Source organism: Coenobita brevimanus, chromosome 101, assembly GCF_032717465.1.
Source record: "Coenobita brevimanus isolate Jiangsu-jjx chromosome 101, ASM3271746v2, whole genome shotgun sequence".
NCBI lineage: Eukaryota > Metazoa > Arthropoda > Malacostraca > Decapoda > Coenobitidae > Coenobita > Coenobita brevimanus.
In genome coordinates, this window is record NC_137054.1 from 47,406,167 (window position 1) to 47,426,715 (window position 20,549).

The following is a 20,549-nucleotide window of genomic DNA, read 5'->3' on the forward strand; positions in this document are numbered from 1 at the left end:
GCATTATGATGGAATACTGAATTTTCTATGTTAACGTTGTTTGGAAATTGCATCGATTTTTACGTTAAGAAGAAAGTCATTTGATTAATGTTAAAAAACCCATAGTTGAAGGGGAAAAAACTAAATATGACACATCAACAAATATACTATTAATTAGCTGGGAAACAGTCACAATTGTATCAGGAATTAAGGAAAGATTTTTGAGGGTGATGAAATTCCTTATCGAAAAAATATTACTGACAAGGTAAAACTAGGTGAAACCGATCCACAGGTTAAGAACTCAGCTATTTGAGGGTTTTAAGCACACAGATTTTCCATTCATTAGAGACCTAAAAAATCTCGGAAATTTAGAAATTTTTTTTCCGCATCATAAGAGTTTCAAAGTGGTATTTTGTGCCTTGAGTTCAAATTTGAAATATGCAATATTATCGCAGTTTAACTGTTCGTGTTATCATATTTATGAAGGTAAAATCACTACGAGAGGCAATGAATCGTTTAAATGAAGATCGTTTATTCATTATCTTATATAAATTATTCGGAGAAACTCATAGCCGTACTGAGATATATAATTTATAAACAAAACTTAGTTCATCATAATCGCAGTTTCATTGTTCATGATGGGTCTTGGAAATAATTACGCTGCAGGAACATCGACCTGAACTGTGGTGTCTGCCTTTTTCAGATTATCACGATTTTTAATTTCCGATGAGTCTAATGGCTTTTTTAGGACTGACTTCAAAAGAGGAAGGTAGTGGCAAAGGAGAACTAGTTTCGGCTGGTAGCGTTCACTTTGGGAGTTCAGAATTATTTTAATGGAGTGATGGCTGCATAAACGTGCATTTGGGCGAAATCGCAAAATATGCACCTCCCACCAGGGTTCTGAATAATAATTTTGAGACACACCTAATTCATACCAAAACTCAGTAGACACGTGAGCATGAAAATTATAGCATTTAGAAAATTTTTCGAAAAATTGATTTACACTTAAGGAGAGCTGTCACCGAAATAGGGGAGAACCATGGAATGAAGTTTTTTTCAAAAAAAAAAAAAAATGAGAATTTTTACACTATGTAGGTTCGTGTAAAACCATAAACCACATTTCCTTAGGTAAAATCTCTAAAAACTGTCACCTCGTGAGAAGGAATATTGATGAGCTTTTGACTCTAATTTATAAATTTATAAGATTAAATACAAACACTGATATAATACTGAGATTAATAATTATTTGCTATTTAAAACTTTATTCCTCATTTCCGTGAACATATAGTTCATGACACCTACAAAAAAATCCATATTGAAGGAACACTGAATGAACTGTATTAATGTCGTCTGGAGATTGTTTCCATTTTGACGTTACGAAGTGGGTCATTTGAGTGATTCTAAAAGCAGCTTAATAGAGCGAAAACACTAAATATGCATGACAGCTACAAAAAATTCAGGATGAGGGAACACTGAATTTACTGTATTAATATCGGTAGGAAAATGTTAGGATTTTTATGTTAAAGCGGTCATTTGATTAATGCTAAAAACCGCAAAGTTCATCGCGAAAACACCAAAAATGCAACTTCCATCATGAACAATAAAACTGCGAATATGATGAACCTAGTAATGTTTATATATTCTATATCAGTACGACTATACGTTTTTCCGAATTATGTATATAAGATAATGAATATACGATTTTCATTTAAACTATTCTTTGTCTCTCGCAGTGATTTCACCTTAATCAATATTAATAATAATTACATGAACCGTCAAACTGCGATAATATTGCATATTTTATATTTGAACTCCAGGCACAGAATACCACTTTAAAGCTCTTGTGATAGATTAAAAAAAAATATATTCAATGTAGCTCAAATTTCCGAGTTGTTCCCGCGTCTCTAATGAATGAAAACTCTAAGGGCTTAAATCTCTCAAATGGCTGAATTTTTTACCTGTGAATTGGTTTCACCGTATGTTTTACCTCATCAAGCCTTGTAACTGATTTTTTTCGATATGGAAATTTTATCCTCAAAAATGTTTCCTAACTTGTAGATACAATTTTGATTTTATCTCACCTAATTTAGAGTACATTTGTGGACGTTAAATTTTTAGCTTTCCCGCGATTAACTATGCGATTTTTAGCATTACTAAAATGAAGGTCTTAACGTAGAAATCCAAACATTTTCTAGACGACATATAAGGAGTAAATTCAGTGTTTCATCATCCTGCATTTTTTGTAGCTCATGTATTCTTAGTGTTTTTGCGCTCTATTAAATTGTTTTTAGCATCACTTAAATATCCCTCTTCCTAACGTCAAAATGGAAACAATCTCCAGACGACATTAATACAGTTCACTCAGTGTTCCTTCAATATGGATTATTTTGTAGGTGTCATGCACTATATGTCCACGGAAATGATGAATAAAGTTGTAAATGGTAATTAATTATAAATCTCGGTATTGCGACAGTTTGTACTTTATCGTATAAATTCATAGATTAGAGTCAAAAGCTAATCAATATTCCTTCTCACGATGTGAAAGTTTTGAGAGATTATACCTGAGAAATTGTGGCTTTTGGCCTAACACGAACCTTCACAGTCTGTAAAAAAAACTTTATCATAATTGACCATTTTTTGAAAAACACTCATTCGAAGTTTGTCGCTTGTATCGGTGACGCTCACAACATTTGAAACGTTGTTATTAAACATTTCAGAAAACCTCTGCTTATGTGTCAATCTATTGTTAAATATTCGCTGAATGTGATTTTTTTCATGATGACAAATATTTACTAAGTTTTGGTTTGGATTAGGAGTGTTACCCAATCAATATTCAGATTATTTATGTAAGTGATATATTTAGCGATTTCGCACTAAAACACGTTTATTCAGACATCATTTCAGTAAAATTGTTTTGAACTACCTCCAGAGTGAATGCTACCAGCCGTGACTAGTTCTAAAAAGGCCAATGTACTCATCCGAAATTAAAAATCGTCATAATCTGAAAAAGGCAGACACGATTTTCCTAGAACCATGATCAACACTAAAACTGCAAATATGATGAACCAAGTAATGTTTATATATTCTATATCTCAGTACGGATATACGTCTTTCGGAATAATATATATGTAATAAAGAACAAAAATCTTCAAGTAAACGATCCATTGCCTCTCGCAGTGATTTTCCCTTCATAAATATGAATAATGATATCACACGAACCGTTAAACTGCGACAATATTGCACATTTCCATTTGAACTCTAGGCACAGAATACGACTTTAAAGCTCTTGTGATACAGATGAAAAAAAAAAAATCCATTGTATCTCAATATTTCTTAGTTGTTTTCACGGCTCTAATGAATGGAAATTTTGGGGGCTTAAAACTCTTAACTGGCTGCATTTTATAACTGTAAATCGATTTCACCCTACGTATTACCTCATTTATCCTTGTAACTGATATTTTCAATAAGAAATCTTATCACCCAAAATATTTCTTGAGTTGCAGATACAATTGTGACTGTTACCCAGCTAATTTAGAGTACATTTGTGGACGTTGCAATTTTAGTGTTTTCGCCATCAACTATGCGGTTTTTATCATTGCTCATATGGCCGTCTTGTTAGCGTAAAAATCCAAACATTTTTCAGACTGCATTAATACAGTAAATTCAGTGTTTAATCATCCTACATTTTTATAGCTGTCATGAATATTTAGTGTTTTCGCCCTAATTTATAATGTTTCTCGCATCACTCAAATAACCCTCTTTCTAACGTCAAAATGGAAACAATCTCCAGACGACATTAATAGAGTTCACTCGGTGTTCCATGAACCTGGATTTTTTGTAGGTTTCATGAACTATATGTCCACTGAGAATGATATCACACGAACCATCAAACTACGACAATATTGCATATTTCATATTTGAACTCAAGGAAAAAAATTCCACTTTTAAACTCTTAAGATGCGAAAAAAAAAAAAAAAATCCATTGAATATCTAAATTTCCGAGATGTTTTCAAGTCTCTAATTAATGGAAACTCCTTGGGCTTAAAAACCTCAAATAGCTGAATTCTTTACCTGTGAATCGATTTTACCTAATTTTTCCTTGTCAGTAATCTTTCTTGAATAAGGAATTTTGTCACCCTCAAAAACCTTTCCTTCATTCCTGACACATGTGACAGTTTCCCAGCTAATGAAGAGTACATTTGTTGAAGTGTCATATTTAGTTTTTCGCCTTCAACTATGCGGTTATCATTACTTAAATGACTTTCATAACGTAAATATCGAAACTTTCCAAACAACGTTAACAGAAAATTCAATATTATATCATTATGCTTTTTTTTGTAGCTTTCCTGCAAATTTAGAGTTTTCACCATCATATAAGCTTTCTACGTCAAATGGAAAGAATCTACAGTCGAAATTAATACGGTTCACTCAGTGCTCCTTCAACCTAGACTTTTGTAGATGTTATGCACTATATGTCCAAGGAGATAAAAAAGTTGTAAATGGTAATTAATTATATATCTCCCTATTGCGACAGTTTGTACCTTATCGAATAAAGTAATAGATCAAAGTAAAAAGCTTATCAATATTCCTTCTCACTAGGTGTCAATTTTGAGAGAATTTTCCTAAGGAAATGTGGTTTAAGGTGTTACACGAACCTTCACTGTGTGTAAAAATTTTGTCATTAATCTTCTTTGACACTCATTTTAAGGTTCTCACGTATCAGTGAAACTAACCATTTCAATATAACTAGGCTGCTTCCCCCAAGGACAGGGAGGTAGACGAGACAGGACGACACACTCCCCATTTACTCATCCATTCAAACACATTCAATCGCATCTTTGCCCCAAAGAGGAGAACGGACCACACCGCACTAGGATCAACTGGGCAATGCAATCAGTGACATCAGCAGCAGGGCCCGACAACAGAGTTGGTTTACCCCTGCCACATCATAACAGACCCATCCCCATACCCGCACCTGACCTGACTAGCTGATCAGACCAAATGCGGGAGAATATCCCCTCAGAGCTGCGTCATCACTTATTCAAAATTTCTCTTCATTGATTTCTGTCACGCACAGCCACTCTTTCTTGCTCAACAGATATCCCTCTCGCATCCAGCGCTCTCTTCACACTGTCCATCCATCCCATTCGTGGTCTGCCTCTCAACCTGACACCTCTCACATCAGATCTAGTTATCTTTTTCACCAATCGCTCATTATCCATTCTCTCCATATGCCCAAACCATCGCAACACCCTCTGCTCAACTATATCAGCCATCTCCCGAACAACTCCAGTTCTCCTTCGCACTTCATCATTTCGCACTCGATCCATACGCGTCACTCCACACATACTCCTCAGACACCTCATCTCCATTACATTCAAACTTTTCCTCTCTGCTACACCCATATTCCATGTTTCAGCCCCATATAACGCAGTCGGTATCACAACACCATCATACAGCGTTCTCATTACATTAATTCTAAGAGAACGACATCTAAACACTATTTTCATTCCTCCCAGCACCTTTCCTACTTCATTTATTCTAAACTTCACCTCTGCATCTATTCTTCCATTCACAGCAACATGTGACCCTAGATATTTAAAACACTACCTCCTTAACCAACTCGCCATTCAAAACATTATATTCATCACCCTACCATCTATCAACCTCGTACACTTCATCTCTTTTATTCTCATTTACTTTTAACTTTCTCCTTTCACACGCCCTTCCAAACTCCTCTACCAACTGTCTCAATCTCTCCTCTGAATGAGCCACCAGTGCAGTATCATCTGGAAACAGCAGCTGCTTCAGATTCCACTCTGCACCATCAACATTCACCAGACTCAGACCTCCACCTAAAACTCTTGCATTCACCTCCCTTACAACACTGTCCACGTAAATATTAAACAACGAAGGCGACATCACACATCACCGTCGCACGCCCACTCTCACGGGAAACCACTCACAGCATTTCCCACTCTTACACACGCTCTACTATTTACGTAAAAACTTTTCACCCCTTTTTGTAACCTACTATCAAGTCCATATAATCTTAAAACAGTCCATAAAGCCTCACTGTCAATTCTTTCATACGCTTTCTCTAAATCCATGAATGCCCAAAACACATCCTTGCTTTTTGCTAAATACTTTTCACACGTCTCACAGCAAAACACCTGATCCACGCATCCCCTCCCTCTCCTAAAGCCACATTGCTCATTACCAATCACTCCCTCTGTACCCCCTCTAACTCTCATAATTAACATTCTTATGTAGAACACTCAATAGACTTATATCCCTATAGTTAGTACATTCATACTTATCACCCTTGCCTTTATACAACGGGACCTCACAAGCACTTGCCCAGTCAATTGGCACCATACCTTTCACAAAGCACACATTCAAAAATCTTACCAGTCAACAATAGTCACTCCACCATCCTTCAGGCATTCCACAGCACACCCATCCATACCTGCATCTTTCCCTGTTTGCATCTCCTTTACTGCCTTCTCCACTTCCTCCGTGATCAAAGAATCATTGAACTCTCCCAACACATTTATTCCTTGCACCCTTCCATCCGCCCCAATCTCAGCCACCCTTTCCTCCTCTACTGTACATTTAACAATCTTTCAAAATACTCTGCCCTCTTCCTTACTGCATCCATTTCAATTAACATCCTTCCATCCTCTTCTGTTACTCATTCTTCCTTCCCAGACTCTCCCTTTCGCACCCTTCTCACCTCCCTCCAAAATATTTTCTTATGTTGAGTGAAGATGAATGGGAGTTGCAAGGTTTGGTGAATGAATTTGGGACAGTGTGTAGGAGGAGGAATCTGAAAGTTAATGTAAACAAAAGTAAAGTTATGGTGTTTGAGAGGAATGAGGTCACAGAGTGTGCAGTGAGGTTGGATGGTGAGGATATGGAGAATGTGAGTGCATTCAAGTACTTGGGTAGTGTGATGAGTAAGGATGGAACTTTGGGGGATGAAGTGCTTGAAAGGGTACAGCAGGGAAGGAAGGTTGTTGGTACACTGAAAGCAGTGATGAGAAACAGGGAGGTATGGAAGTTAAGGTCACTGCATGATAGTATTGTGATCCCAACCCTGACGTATGGAAGCGAGGCATGGACCTTGCAAGAGGGTGAGCAGTGGAAATGAGTTACTTGAGAGGAGCATGTGGAGTGACGTGGAGGGACAGGTTGACGAATGAAGCAGTGAAGGAACGATGTGGGGTGGATGTGGATGTGGTTGAGAAGATTAGGAAAAATACACTGAGGTGGTTTGGACATGTGAAGAGAATGGAGAATGAAAGACTAAGAGGGTGTATGTAGGTGAGGTGGAGGGAGGGAGAGGGAGAGGTCGACCAAGGATCAGGTGGAGGGGGTGTGATTTGGGGGGAGGGAAGTAAAATGGTGGGTGACAGAGCGACTTGGAGGCGTTTTGTCTGCGGCCACCCTTTGCGGGATTAGGGCGTCGGGCTATAGATAGATAGATAGTTTAAAATTCTCAGCCACCAACCCCACCTCATCTCCTGCCACTTTAGCATCACGCATAGACCTTTTCGCCCTATTCCTCTTTTCCTTATACCTTTCAAATGACATATCCTTCCTCTGCAGCACAATTCATATGCACGTCTCTTCGTAGCCACAGCCATACGTACTTCCTCGCACCACCATTCACTTCCTTTTCTTACACCACCACCCACACGTCTCAAACCACACTCCTCTTCTGCATGCCCCACCACAACACTTAAGCAACTGCCATTCCTCCTCCACACGGTCATTTTCCTGATCTTTCACTGCGTTCCACTCATCTCAATTTCTCCTGATACTCTATCATTTTCTCTCTGTTATCCAACTCACTTTCAAAACCTCCCTGCCACACCTAACTCTCCTAGCTCTCACCCATCTCTTACCTACTCTTAACTTTCCCCTTCACCAGGTAGTGGTCAGACATAACCACCCTCCTCTCTCAGAACTCTCACATCCAACAATCTTCCTATTACATTCCTAGACAACCACATAGTCCATCAAAGCTCTATCAACAACCCTTCCACCTATGTATACTTATAAATATCTTTCTTCTCAAACAGCGTATTTCCAATCACCATCTCTCGCTCAACACACATCGCTATCATTCGCTCCACATTTTCATTTCTTCCAGGCATACCACGCATACAAACTACACCTTCAACTGCTACATTTCCCACTCCAGTTATCAGATCTCCCATCATTACCACATTCACATTCGCTCCAAAACTCTGCAGACACTCATCAACATCATTTCAGAAAGACTCCCTCCTTTCTTCATCCCTTTCACTACCAGGCCCATATGCACTCACAAACACCAACAATTCACGTTCAAATTTCATTTTCACCCACATTAGTCTCGATGACACCTACCGTTCAGTCACACAGTGCTGTACTACCGGACTCACTAACAAGGCCACACCTTCTCTTGCCCTTCCTCTATGAACACCTGACAATCTTCCATTTACACTTCCAAACATAGACTCACCCTTCCCTTTCGTCTTCGTTTCACTCAAACCTAACAGATCCAACTTTCTTCTCAAAAACATTCTCCCTTTTAGCCTCAATCGTACTTCATCCACGCACAGTCATAGACCCAATCTTCAGGTTACTGGGATAACTCCATCCCACATCCCTTTCTCTGACCTGTCTTTTTAGAACTAAAAAACACGACACGCATGGAATACGGTGGCAGTATTTTTCCTGACAACCTCGCCGAAGAGTAGTAGTACCACCCCACAGTGCGGCCAGAGTTTCCCCCCCGCGACACTTCAGATGACAGCTATTATTACGTGTCAATATATTTCTTGTTATATACAACGGGATTTTTTTTTTTCATGCTCACGAGAGTTCTCTGAGTTTTGGTAAGAATTAGGTGTGTTTCCCAATCACTATTGAGAAAACTGGAGGAAGTTTCATATTTTATGGTTTCGCCCAAAAATACTTTTATTCAGCCATCTCTCCATTAAAATAGTTTTGAACCACTCCAAAAGTGAATGCTATCAGCCGAAACTAGTTCTCCTTTGGCACTACCTTTTATCCGTGGTCAGTTCTAAAAGAGCTAAAAAGGAAATTAAAAGTCCAGATAATCTGAACAAGGCGCTCCTGCAGCCTTATTTTTTCCTAGACCCATCATGAACAATAAAACTACGAATATGATGAACCAAGTAATGTTTATATATTGTATATCTCAGTACGACTATACGTTTTCCCGAATAATGTATATAAGATAATGAATAAACGATTTTTATTTAAACGAATCTTTGTCTGTCGCAGTGATTTCACCTTCATAAATATGAATAATGATATCACAAATGATATTGCATATTTCATATTTGAACTCTAGGCACAGAATACAACTTTAAAGTTCTTGTGATGCAAATAAAATAAAGTATCCATTGCATCTCTATATTCCCGAGTTGTTTTCACGGCTCTAATGAATGGAAACTCTTTGAGCATAAATCCCTCAAATGGCTGCATTTTGTAACTGTGAATCGATTTCATCTATCATTGTAACTGATTTTTCTCGATAAGAAATTTTATCACCCTCAAAAATGTTTCCTAACTTGTAGATACAATTGTGATTGTATCTCAGCTAATATAGAGTACATTTGTGGACGTTACATTTTTAGTGTTCTCGCGATCAACTATGCGATTTTTAGCATTACTCAAATGACCGTCTTCTTAACGTAAAAATCCAAACATTTTCTAGACGACATTAAAACAGTTAATTCAGTGTTTCCTCATCCTGCATTTTTCTAGCTGTCATACATATTTAGTGTTTTCGCGCTCTATTAAGTTGTTTTTAGCATCAAATAAACCTCTTACTAACGTCAAAATGGAAACAATCTCCAGTCGAAATTAATACAGTTCACTCAGTGTTTCTTCAACCTAGATTTTTTGTAGGTGTCATGCACTATATGTCCAAGGAGATGAGGATAAAAGTTGTAAATGGTAATTAATTATAAATCTCGGTATAGTGACAGTGTTTGTACTTTATCATATAAATTAATAGATGAGAGTCAAAAGCTCATCAATGTTCCTTCTCAAGAGATGACAGTTTTGATAGATTTTAACAAAGGAAATTTGGCTTATGGAGTTAAAAGAAGCTTCACAGTGTGTAAAAATACTTTATCAAACTTTTTTTTTGAAAAACACTCATTCGATGTTTCCCGTTTATATCGGTGACTCTAACATCATTTGAAACGTTCTTAAATAATTCAGATGACAACTCTCCCTATGTGTTAATCTATTTCTTGTTAAATATTAGCTGAATATAATTTTTTTTCATGCTCACAAGTGTCTACTAAGTTTCAATATGGATTAGGAGTGTTTCCCAATCAATATTCAGATTATTGTTTAAGTGACATATTTTGCGATTTCGCCCTAAAACACGTTTAATCAGCTATCAGCCATAACTAGTTTCCCTTTGGCACTACCTTTAGTCCGTCAGTTCTGTTCTAAAAAGCCATTAGTCTCATCGGAAATTAAAAATCGTGATAATATGAACATGACAGACACGACAGTTCAGGTCTACGCTCTTGCAGCTTGATTTTTTCCTAGAACGATCATGAACAATGAAACTGCGATTATGATTAAACATGTAATGTTTATATATTGTATATGTCAGTACTACTACACCTTTTTCTGATTACTGGATCTGTGATAATGAATATACGATCTTCATGTAAACGATACATTGCCTCTCGGAGTGATTTTACCTTCCTAAATATGAATGATGATATCACACGAATCGTCAAACTGCGATAATATATCATATTTTATATATGAACTCTAGGCAGAGAATACCACTATTAGGTTCTTGTGATGTAGATAAAAAGAAAATATCAATTGAATCTCTAAATTTCCGAGTTGTTTTCACTTATCTAATTAATGGAAATTCTTTAGGTGTAAAACCCTCAAATGGCTGAATTCTTTACCTGTGAATCTATTTCACTATATATTTTACCTCATCCAGCCTTGTAACTGATTTTTTTTTTTTTAAGAAATTTGATCACCCTTAAAAATGTTTCCTGACGTAGATACAATTATTGTGACTGTTTCCAAACAAATTTAGATTATATTTGTGGAAGTTGAATTTTTTAGGGTTTTCGCGATCAACTATCCGGTTTTTAGCATTGATCAAATGACCGTCTTCTTAACTCAAAAATCCAAACAATTTTCAGACGATTTTAACACAAAATTAAATGGTCCACCATATTTTTTTTTTTTATGTGGCATGCATAGTTAGAGTTTTCGCCCTCTTCCAATATTCAAAATGCAAAGAATCTCCAATCGAAAATAATACAGTTCACTCAGTGCTCCTTTAACCTAGATTTTTTGTAGGTGTCATGCACTATATGTCCACGGAGATGAGGAAAAAAGTTGTAAATGGTAATTAATTATATATCTCGGTATTGCGACAGTTTGTTCTTTATCGTATAAATTAATAGATGAGAGTCAAAAGTTCATCAATATTACTGCTCACGAGGCGACAGTTTTGATAGATTTTACCTACAAAATGTGGCTTATGGAGTAACACGAAGCTTCACAGAGTGTTAAAATACTTTATCAAACTTTTTTTTTTTTTTAAACAATCGAAGGTTCTCGCTTGTTTTGGTGACATATTATTTGAATCTTATTGTTCTTATACACTTCAGATGACAGCTCTTCTTACTTGCCAATCAAATTCTTGTTAAATATTTCCTAAATTTGATTTTTTTTCATCCTCACGTGTCTACTGAGTTTTTGTATGAATTAGGAGTGCTTCCCAATCATTATTTAGAACACTTGTGGAAGTTGTATATTTATCGGTCTCTCCCCAAAAAACGTTTATTCATTCATCACTCCATATAAATCATTTTGAACTATTGCCAAAGTGAATGCTATCAGCAGTGACTAGTTCACCTTTGGCACAACTTTTAATCAGTGGTCAGTGTTCAAAAAGCTAATTGACCTATAGGAAATTAAAAATCGTGATAACCTGAACATGGCAGACACGACACTTCAGGTGGCCGCTCTTTCAACCAGATTTTTTCTTAGATCCATCATGAACATTAAAACTTCAGATATGATAAAGCAAGTAATGTTTATATATTCTATATCTCAGTACAGCTATATTTCTTTCCGAATAATGTATATATGATAATGGATAAAAATCTCCATGTAAAAGATTCATTTCCTCTGGTAGTGCTTTTACCTTCATAAATATGAATGATATCACACGAACCGTTAAATTGCAATAATTTTGCACATTTGAACTCGAGGCACAGAACACAACTTTGAAGCTCCTGTGACAGGGAAAAAAATATATATATCCAGTGTATCTAATTTTCCGGGTTATTTTCAGTTGTCTAGTGAATGGAAAATCTTCGAGCTTAAAACCTTTAAACATGTGTATTCTTTGCCTGTGAATGAATTTCACCTAATTTTACCTTTTCAGTAATCTATACTGGATATCACCAAAAATCTTTCCTCAATTGCAGGTATAGTTGGCCGCACTCCCGCGAGGGCCACATTAATGTTGTCAACGCTGGCCGAGATAGTAACCGCGAATCATTAATAGTGAGCTCTGATCGAAGCATTCACAAGACTGAGGGAGGGAGCGGGTTTGAGATGGGTAGGTGGGTGCCTGTACACGAGAGGCGAGATATGACGATTGTTGAGGCAACAGAAAAGTGTAATATTTATTAAAAGAATTTTTTTTTTTTTTCGGTGTTGATTTTGCCATCATGAAAAGTAAAAAGATCAACTTTAAATATTATACTGCAAAACAAAGACAACCGATCAAGATTCATAATTGTAGACTTTAATCGTATTTTATTTTATTGTCGTTTCCAAGCAATGGACGCTGTAAAATAGACAAACTGCCTGAAAATAATGAATCAGAATGCTGTTTATTAATCACATGTAACAAATGTAAGTAACTTCATCCGGAATGTGGCAGCTGCTGACACCACTGGCATACATCAACATCGCCCATATCTAGCGTTACCTAACAAGCAGTTTAAAATCGCATCGTTGCGTCATCACATCGTGGAGTTATCAGGGCTCCCATTCACCTTCACATGATAGAAGATTAACTAAACATATATATATATATATATATATATATATATTGTTACGGAACAGAGAAAGATAATGTACACTTTAAGTGAGAATACTGTCACTACTGTCCCGTAAAGTTCCAGGTTCAAAACAAAAGAGTTAGTAAAATTACAAGTTAAAGTTTAATGCTCAAACTAACAACAAAACATTCAGGACTCATAAGGATAATGTAATGGCAAAAACAGGTTAAATATATGGTTAACTGCAATAGCCTCTATTAACATGAAATTAGCAAGAGTAAATTTACCTGTCAGCGCTGATAAAATGAAAATACACTGGGTAATGCTCAGTTAATGCAAGATAAATTATTACAGATACAAAATAATATTAAAACTGGCTGACAAAATGAATCCTACATAAATTACAAAAACCTCACTAGGCCTACAAATTAACATCTTATGCTATACAATACAAGAACAAAATGCAATAACACTTATACTCAAATTATACAGCTGCTAGAGACTTCCTGAGCACTCAATAATAACTGTACAGGGGAGGACAGAGATGTGAACAAAATGATTAGCAGATCTAAGTGGCAATGATGCAGAGACTGAGCTCATTATATAGGGGCCAGCAGAGCTTGATACAACTTGTAAGAAGGACGCGCAAATGAAGCCATGGGGACAAAGAGTTGACAATCCCGCACTGAATAACAGAAAGGACGACTTACTCTACTATAACGGTAGAAGGGGGGGACTGAGGCAGAACACGCTCGTGATCAAACAGGCAGCACACTGTACGTTAGAATTACACAAAGGATGATGAAATCATAGGCTATGTAACAATATATATATATATATATATATATATATATATATATATATATATATATATATATATATATATATATATATAGAGAGAGAGAGAGAGAGAGAGAGAGAGAGAGAGAGAGAGAGAGAGGTAATAACTTGACAATAAAGGTATTAAAATATATATTTGTTACCAGGTATTGTAGATTTATATTATATATAGCTTCCAGCCTTCCATTCATCTGTTTCAGACGTCATCCCTCACCTCTCGTGCATAGGTATCCCTCCACTCTCCTCAAACCCCCTTCCTTCCCCCCAAACTCTCTCTGAACGACTCTCTCTTACTGGCTGTGGATGCTTCGAACGCATCTCTCTACTAGTGTTTCAGAGTAAATATCTTGGCCAGCGTTGACAACGCGGGAGTGCGGCCAGCTGTACAATTGTGACTGTTTCCCATCTAATTTGGAGTACATATGTGGATGTTGAATTTATAGTGTTTTCGCCTCATCTTTGCGGTTTTTAGCATTACTCAAAAGCTCGTCAACGTAATAATCCAAAAAAAATTTCCAGACGACATTAATTCAGTGTTCCCTTATCCTGAACTTTTTGTTGATATGCATAATTATTGTTGTCGCCATCAATTAAGTTGTATTTAGCATCACCCAAGGATATTCATTATGGACCTGAAAACAAATCGGAAATATAGATATTTCAATAGTTAATATTCTTTCCGCCTCACACGATTTTAAAAGTGGTATTTTGTGCCTTGATTTCAAATTTGAAAAATGCAATATTATCGCAGTTTGACGGTTCCCGAGATATTATTATTCGTGTTAATAAAGGTAAAATCATACCGGGAGGCAATGAATCGTTGACATGATTTATATTCATTATCATTTATACATTTTTCTAAAAGACGTATAGCCGTACTGAGATATTGAACATATAAAAATTACATGGTTCATCATATCTGCAGTTTTAATGTTCATGATGGATCTTGGAAAAAATCAGGCTGCATGACCGTCGACCTGAAGTTTCGTGTCGACCATCTTTAGATTATCACGATTTTTAATTTCCGACGAGTTTATTGGCTCTTTTAGAACTGACCACGGATTAAAGGTAATGCCAAGGGGAAACTAGTCACAGCTGATAGCATTCACTTTGGGGGTAGTTCAAAACAATTTTTCTGTGATGGTTGAATAAACGTGTTTTAGGGCGAAATCGCAAAATATCTCACAAATATTGATTGGGAAGCACTCCTAATCCATGTTAAAACAGTAGATATTTGTGAGCATAAATAATTCATATTTAGCGAATATTTAACAAGAAATAGATTGACATAAGGAGAGATGTCATCTGAACTGTTTAAGAATGTTTCAAAAGATGTTAGTCTCCGATACAAGCGAGAAACATCGAATGTTTTTCAAAAATAGTTTATTATATAGTATTTTTACACTGTGAAAATTCGTGTAACACAATAAACCACATTTCTTAGGTAAAATCTAACAAATCAATCACCTCGTTGGAAGGATTACTAATGAACTTTTGACTCATCTATAAATTTATACGATAAAGTACAAACACTGGAGGGAAAGTTGAGTAGGTGTGAGATGGGTGAGAGCTAGGAGGGTTAGGTGTGACAGGGAGGTTTTGAAATTTAGTTGGATAAATGAGAGAAAATGATAGTATCAGGAGAAATTGAAAGATGAGTGGAACGCAGTGAAAGAGGAAAATGGCAGTGTGGGGGAGGAAAGGCAGTTGTTTAAGAGCGCTGTGGTAGGGCATGCAGAAGAGATGTGTGGTGTGATACGTGTGGGTGGTGGTGTAAGAAAAGGAAGTGAATGGTGGTGCGAGGAAGTAAGTATGGCTGTGGCTACTGAAACGTACACTTGCGCACCACAATCTCTAGCCCACCTGAGTTTGGGCCGGAGATATGGCTCGGATCCTTTCTGGACCTCAGCCCACTCAAACTATCACAAGGCCAGACACGCACGAACAAATATGTTTCGAAAAATAGGAAAGAGTCCTGACTCACTGTCTGTCATGTAAACCGTACAACTCTTGCTGTTGTTATACTATGCAATAATATTTTGGCTGCAAATATGTCAATATATTTCTTTACTGCATTTTAATTCCTCAAATATTTACCTTAAACAGGGACACAAAGGAATATACCCATAAGTTTTTAAGAATTACGAATCAAACGAAGCACTTCCACACCACCCAGTGTTCAGTGTGTGTGTGTGTGTGTGTGTGTGTGTGTGTGTGTGTGTGTGTGTGTGTGTGTGTACTGTAACATCAAGATTCTTCCTCAGTAATTGTTTCTTTAATGTGATTACTCGTATCTATTGTGTATAATTATCTAGCACGAAAATCTGGTAAGCTTAACGTTAGTGAAAGTTCATTATGATCGTGATTCCTCCTTCATTCTTACAGTATTCTGCCGTGTATGATAATTTCATTAAAATGGTGATGCTTTTCAGATATAAATTATTATTTCACATTACATAGAATCGACAGTGTTGTATACCACGAGCTTTGGATAATGAGAACACCGGATTCATATTTGTCATGTTTATTAAATAGTTCACAACAATTTTAGACAATTATTACAAGTATCCCCAAAATTTTAGACTAATTACAAGAATCCAAAACAGTTTAGACAAAATAGAAACAACCAGTATGCAGTGTGCAACTACCAGCCCTGCAACACAATAACATTATCAAACATATCACGTGTAATTTAGTTACATGACAAGGCCTCTATCGCTGAAATACCTGTTGGACCTAGTTTAGTATTCTGTCCAGCTTCCATTTGCTTCTATGACTTTCTGTAGTCTTGTAGGCATGGATTCTACTAAATTGCTATATATGTTCGGCCTGTTTCTTATTCCCTCCCATACCAATCTTGCCTTGCGCCTCACTGCCTCCCTAGTTTTTTCCTCCTGAACCATAAATGCCCAGAGATTCTCTGTTGGATTGCAGTCTGCTCCTGTAGGAGGCCAATCCAACAGAATAATTTCTGGGTGAGCCTCGAACCAACGCCTGACCGTACGAAATGTATGAATTCGGCTACGGTCTTGCACCATATATATGGGCTGTGGTTCAGGAATTGCATAAGCCCGCACCGATGGGATAAAGAAGGTCTCTAATATATTTATATATTGTTCTCAATTCATGTGCCCCTCAATCTCTGACAGTTCACCTACACCTCCTCACCACATCCATCCATGGAGGAAGGTTGTCACACGCCCACTTTTTGATAACTCCTGAATGTTTCTACGCACATACCTCGTATTATGCAATCTCAAACACTGGCGAGTGGCTGTCGAGACAGACGTGAAACACTTTTCATCCGTGAAAATAACCTATTTCCAAAAGTCATCCCCCACATTCACATATGTCTGGGCAAACGTTTGACGTGCCTCTCGCTGCGCCTCTGTTAAGGTTTCCTCGTGGGCTGGTATGAAAAACCGTAGCCCACTCTCCTGTAAGCGTCGTCTGGTGGTTATCGGGTGACAGTGAAGTCCGGTTGTATTTGTTATGCTCACGGCATTTGATAGTGGTGCTCTCTCTGCTTCTCTTCTTATCAGTTCATCCTCCTCAGGTGTGGTGACTCTTGGTCCACCTGGTCAGGGACGGGTGAGCACGTGACTCTCCTCTTGATATCGTCTCAGCCAAAGCCTAACAGTACCTCTGGAGATACCGAGGATGCGACCTATCTCCCGTATCCCGTTATGGATGTTCAGCCACGTCGTGGCTGAACATCCATAACTGTTTCTATAGAGCGATAAAATAGACAACCTATGCATTGGTTAGTTTTTATGATTTTAATAAAGTGTGGCTTAAGCCACAAGAAGTTTATGAAGGGTGAGTGGTTCATTCAAATCCTCGAATATCAAAGTATAAGTACTGTTACCGTTACCGTTAAGCTAAAGCCTATTTTTTGTATTTACACATTTAGCTTGCCTATATATATCATAATGGTTGGACTACTGGATTAGTTGCTCATCGACAGAAGGCCAGACTTTTTAGCTGTAGTAAAATGCCCGCCGCCGGACCACCCACCCCGCCACCCCCCACCCCACCACCGGGCCGCTACCACACCACCACCCCAGGAGGACACAACGGTGGGGCTAGTGACCCAGGTTAAGAGAGTCACCGGGACACTACTGTCCTGAGTCCCTTTTCCCCGCAACTACCCCAACACCAGGTGACCGGAAAACGCCAACGACCTTGCAGGGGGGACAACCATCGCCAGAATTGGGGTTGGACTGAATATGTTTCAGTCCCACGTAACGTCTTGGCGATGGCCATTATTACAACCTCAAGGGTAGGAGGCCTAAGGCTACGGCCAGACGTGTGTACCAGGGCGGTTGTGCCCTTAGCCACTCCAAGGGCAGGAGGCCCAAGGCTATGGCCAGACGTGTGCACCAGGGCGGTTGTGCCCTTAGCCACTCAAAGGGCAAGAGGCCCAAGGCTTCGGCCAGAAGTGTGCACCAGGGCGGCTGTGCCCATAGCCACTCCAAGGGCACGAGGCCCAAGACTACAGCCAGAGGTGTGCACCAGGGTGAGAGGACCCTTAGCCACGGCAGTAGAAAACCCAAGAGTCGCCTCTGTGCTTCCCTTCCTACGTATCGGAGAGGACACGGACTCCGTGAGTCCTTTTCCTACCTCGTCCCCCTGTGGGAATCCTTCGTCACCATCCGGGAGTGTTGCCCCGGAGGTGTTGCCAGAGTGGTGGCAAGGCCCGAAACCGGGCCTACCTCCCACGCCTGGGAAATCTCTGTTCTTTACAGACACCAGACGGAGACAAGGCCGCAGCCCAACCCTGTCGGCGCCTCTCCCAGCAGACGACCGCAACCCCAGGACCCCCAGGCGTGACCAGCAGACTACAGACGAGGGTAACCCAGGCTCCCTCACCCCGCGGAGCCGTAGACGACAGGCCCGCCTACTCCAGCTGTTTGGCCCCAGTCCCGAGGGCCACCTCTCAAGTCGAGGCACCCAGGCAGGAGGGCCTCCCTGCACCCCGCCAACGAGGCCCCAAGGCGAGGGCCACCTCTCAGGTCGAGGCCCCCGGACAGGAGGGCCTCCCTGCACCCCACCAACGAGGCCCCAAGACAAGGGCCTCCTCTCAGGTCAAGGCCCCCAGACAGGAGGGCCTCCCTGCACCTCTCCGACGATCAGGACCCGGGCAGTGACTCCCCTGCGGGTAGTGTGTTGCCCCTTGCAGGCAGAGTCCCCCTAGGGCCCTCTCATCACGCCCCGACGACAGAGTGTACCCACCCAGGAAACACGGGTAAATAAGTGACGCCTCTTGTACCAAGAACAAACCAGGGGAAAGAACAGTGAACAGTGACCGAGTAAAGACTAGTGTAAAACCAGTGACAGTTGCTATTAGTCTAAAAGAACTCCATACCCGGCAGAACAGAAAATTACTTGAACCCCCAGTAAGAGAATTTAGACTAATTGTACGAGCCCCAAGTAAAAGAACTTTCAGTGACTGTGAATGGAGACTAGGGTGCGCGGGAGAATCAAAAGCCTGTGTTCGTTCGTTTCGTTCGTTTAAAGATTCCCTGCACCTATACTGCAGGCCGGGCCGTACATTAGCCCGGTCAGTGGGGTATGGGCTGGTTAAAAATCAGTAAGGGGGGAGGACAGGACCTGGGGATTCCCAGCACGCACGTCCTGTCTCCTGGCTGGCTTTGTGGTGTGTCAGCCTGTGTGAAGTGCCGCCGCGACTGACTGCGTCACGTGTCGCGATCCGCACCCTGTCTTATTTATAGTAGTACTTCCCCCACGGACTCTTAATCTTGTTTATTCCCTTTGTTTCCAAGTGAGTATATGTTTTGCCTTTAAGTGAGATACGGGTATCCACATATATAATTCAGGACATTAGTGTACATGTATCATATCGTGTGTTAAGTGTAACTATCTTGTGGTGTCAGAGTCTAACTCTGTGTCCCTGTCTCCTGTATCTTAATTATCACTGTGTTATATTGTAACGGTGAAGAATTAAGGCAATAGATGTGTTAAGGTATACTGCCTGGTTTTTATGTCCTGTTCCTTTGTTGGTGCTTTACTTCCGGTCCGGAAAGAGGACCCCGCTCAGTCGCTAGTATTTTTAGGACGAGAAGTCGACCTAAAAACACTCAGCATAACATGTAGGACTTTGCTCATTAATAATAACTTAACAAATCAGAGGATATTTTATTATCGAAACCCCACAATATTTTTTTTTTCTTAATAGGGCATTAGGCCTAACACCAAAGGATCATTAAGGTGGGAGAATAACTCTAGTAGCAAAGAGGCGGTGCAGGTATGGAGTGCAAGAGAGTAGAAATGTGTGGGCGTGTTTATGGGCGTTGTGGTGTAGTGAAGCGTTGGATGTGTGTTCAAAGTGTGTGTGTGGCCACGTCTTGTTTTGCAGTAAGAGTGTGTTTCTTGTTATATTGTCTTATCTCAGGAGCAGCCTATATACTTACAGAATCGGTTGTTTGTAACAGTCACTGATTGCGCTGATATACAGGAAAGTATGTTGGAAGGGCAGATAGCTGTCCTGTAAAACTGCCAGGTAGTCAGATTATGGAATACACGGTCATACCATAAATAGCATAAAACAGTGTAATGTTGTAATGAAACATTTATAATATATTGTTAAATTTCATTATATATATTGTTACATAGCCT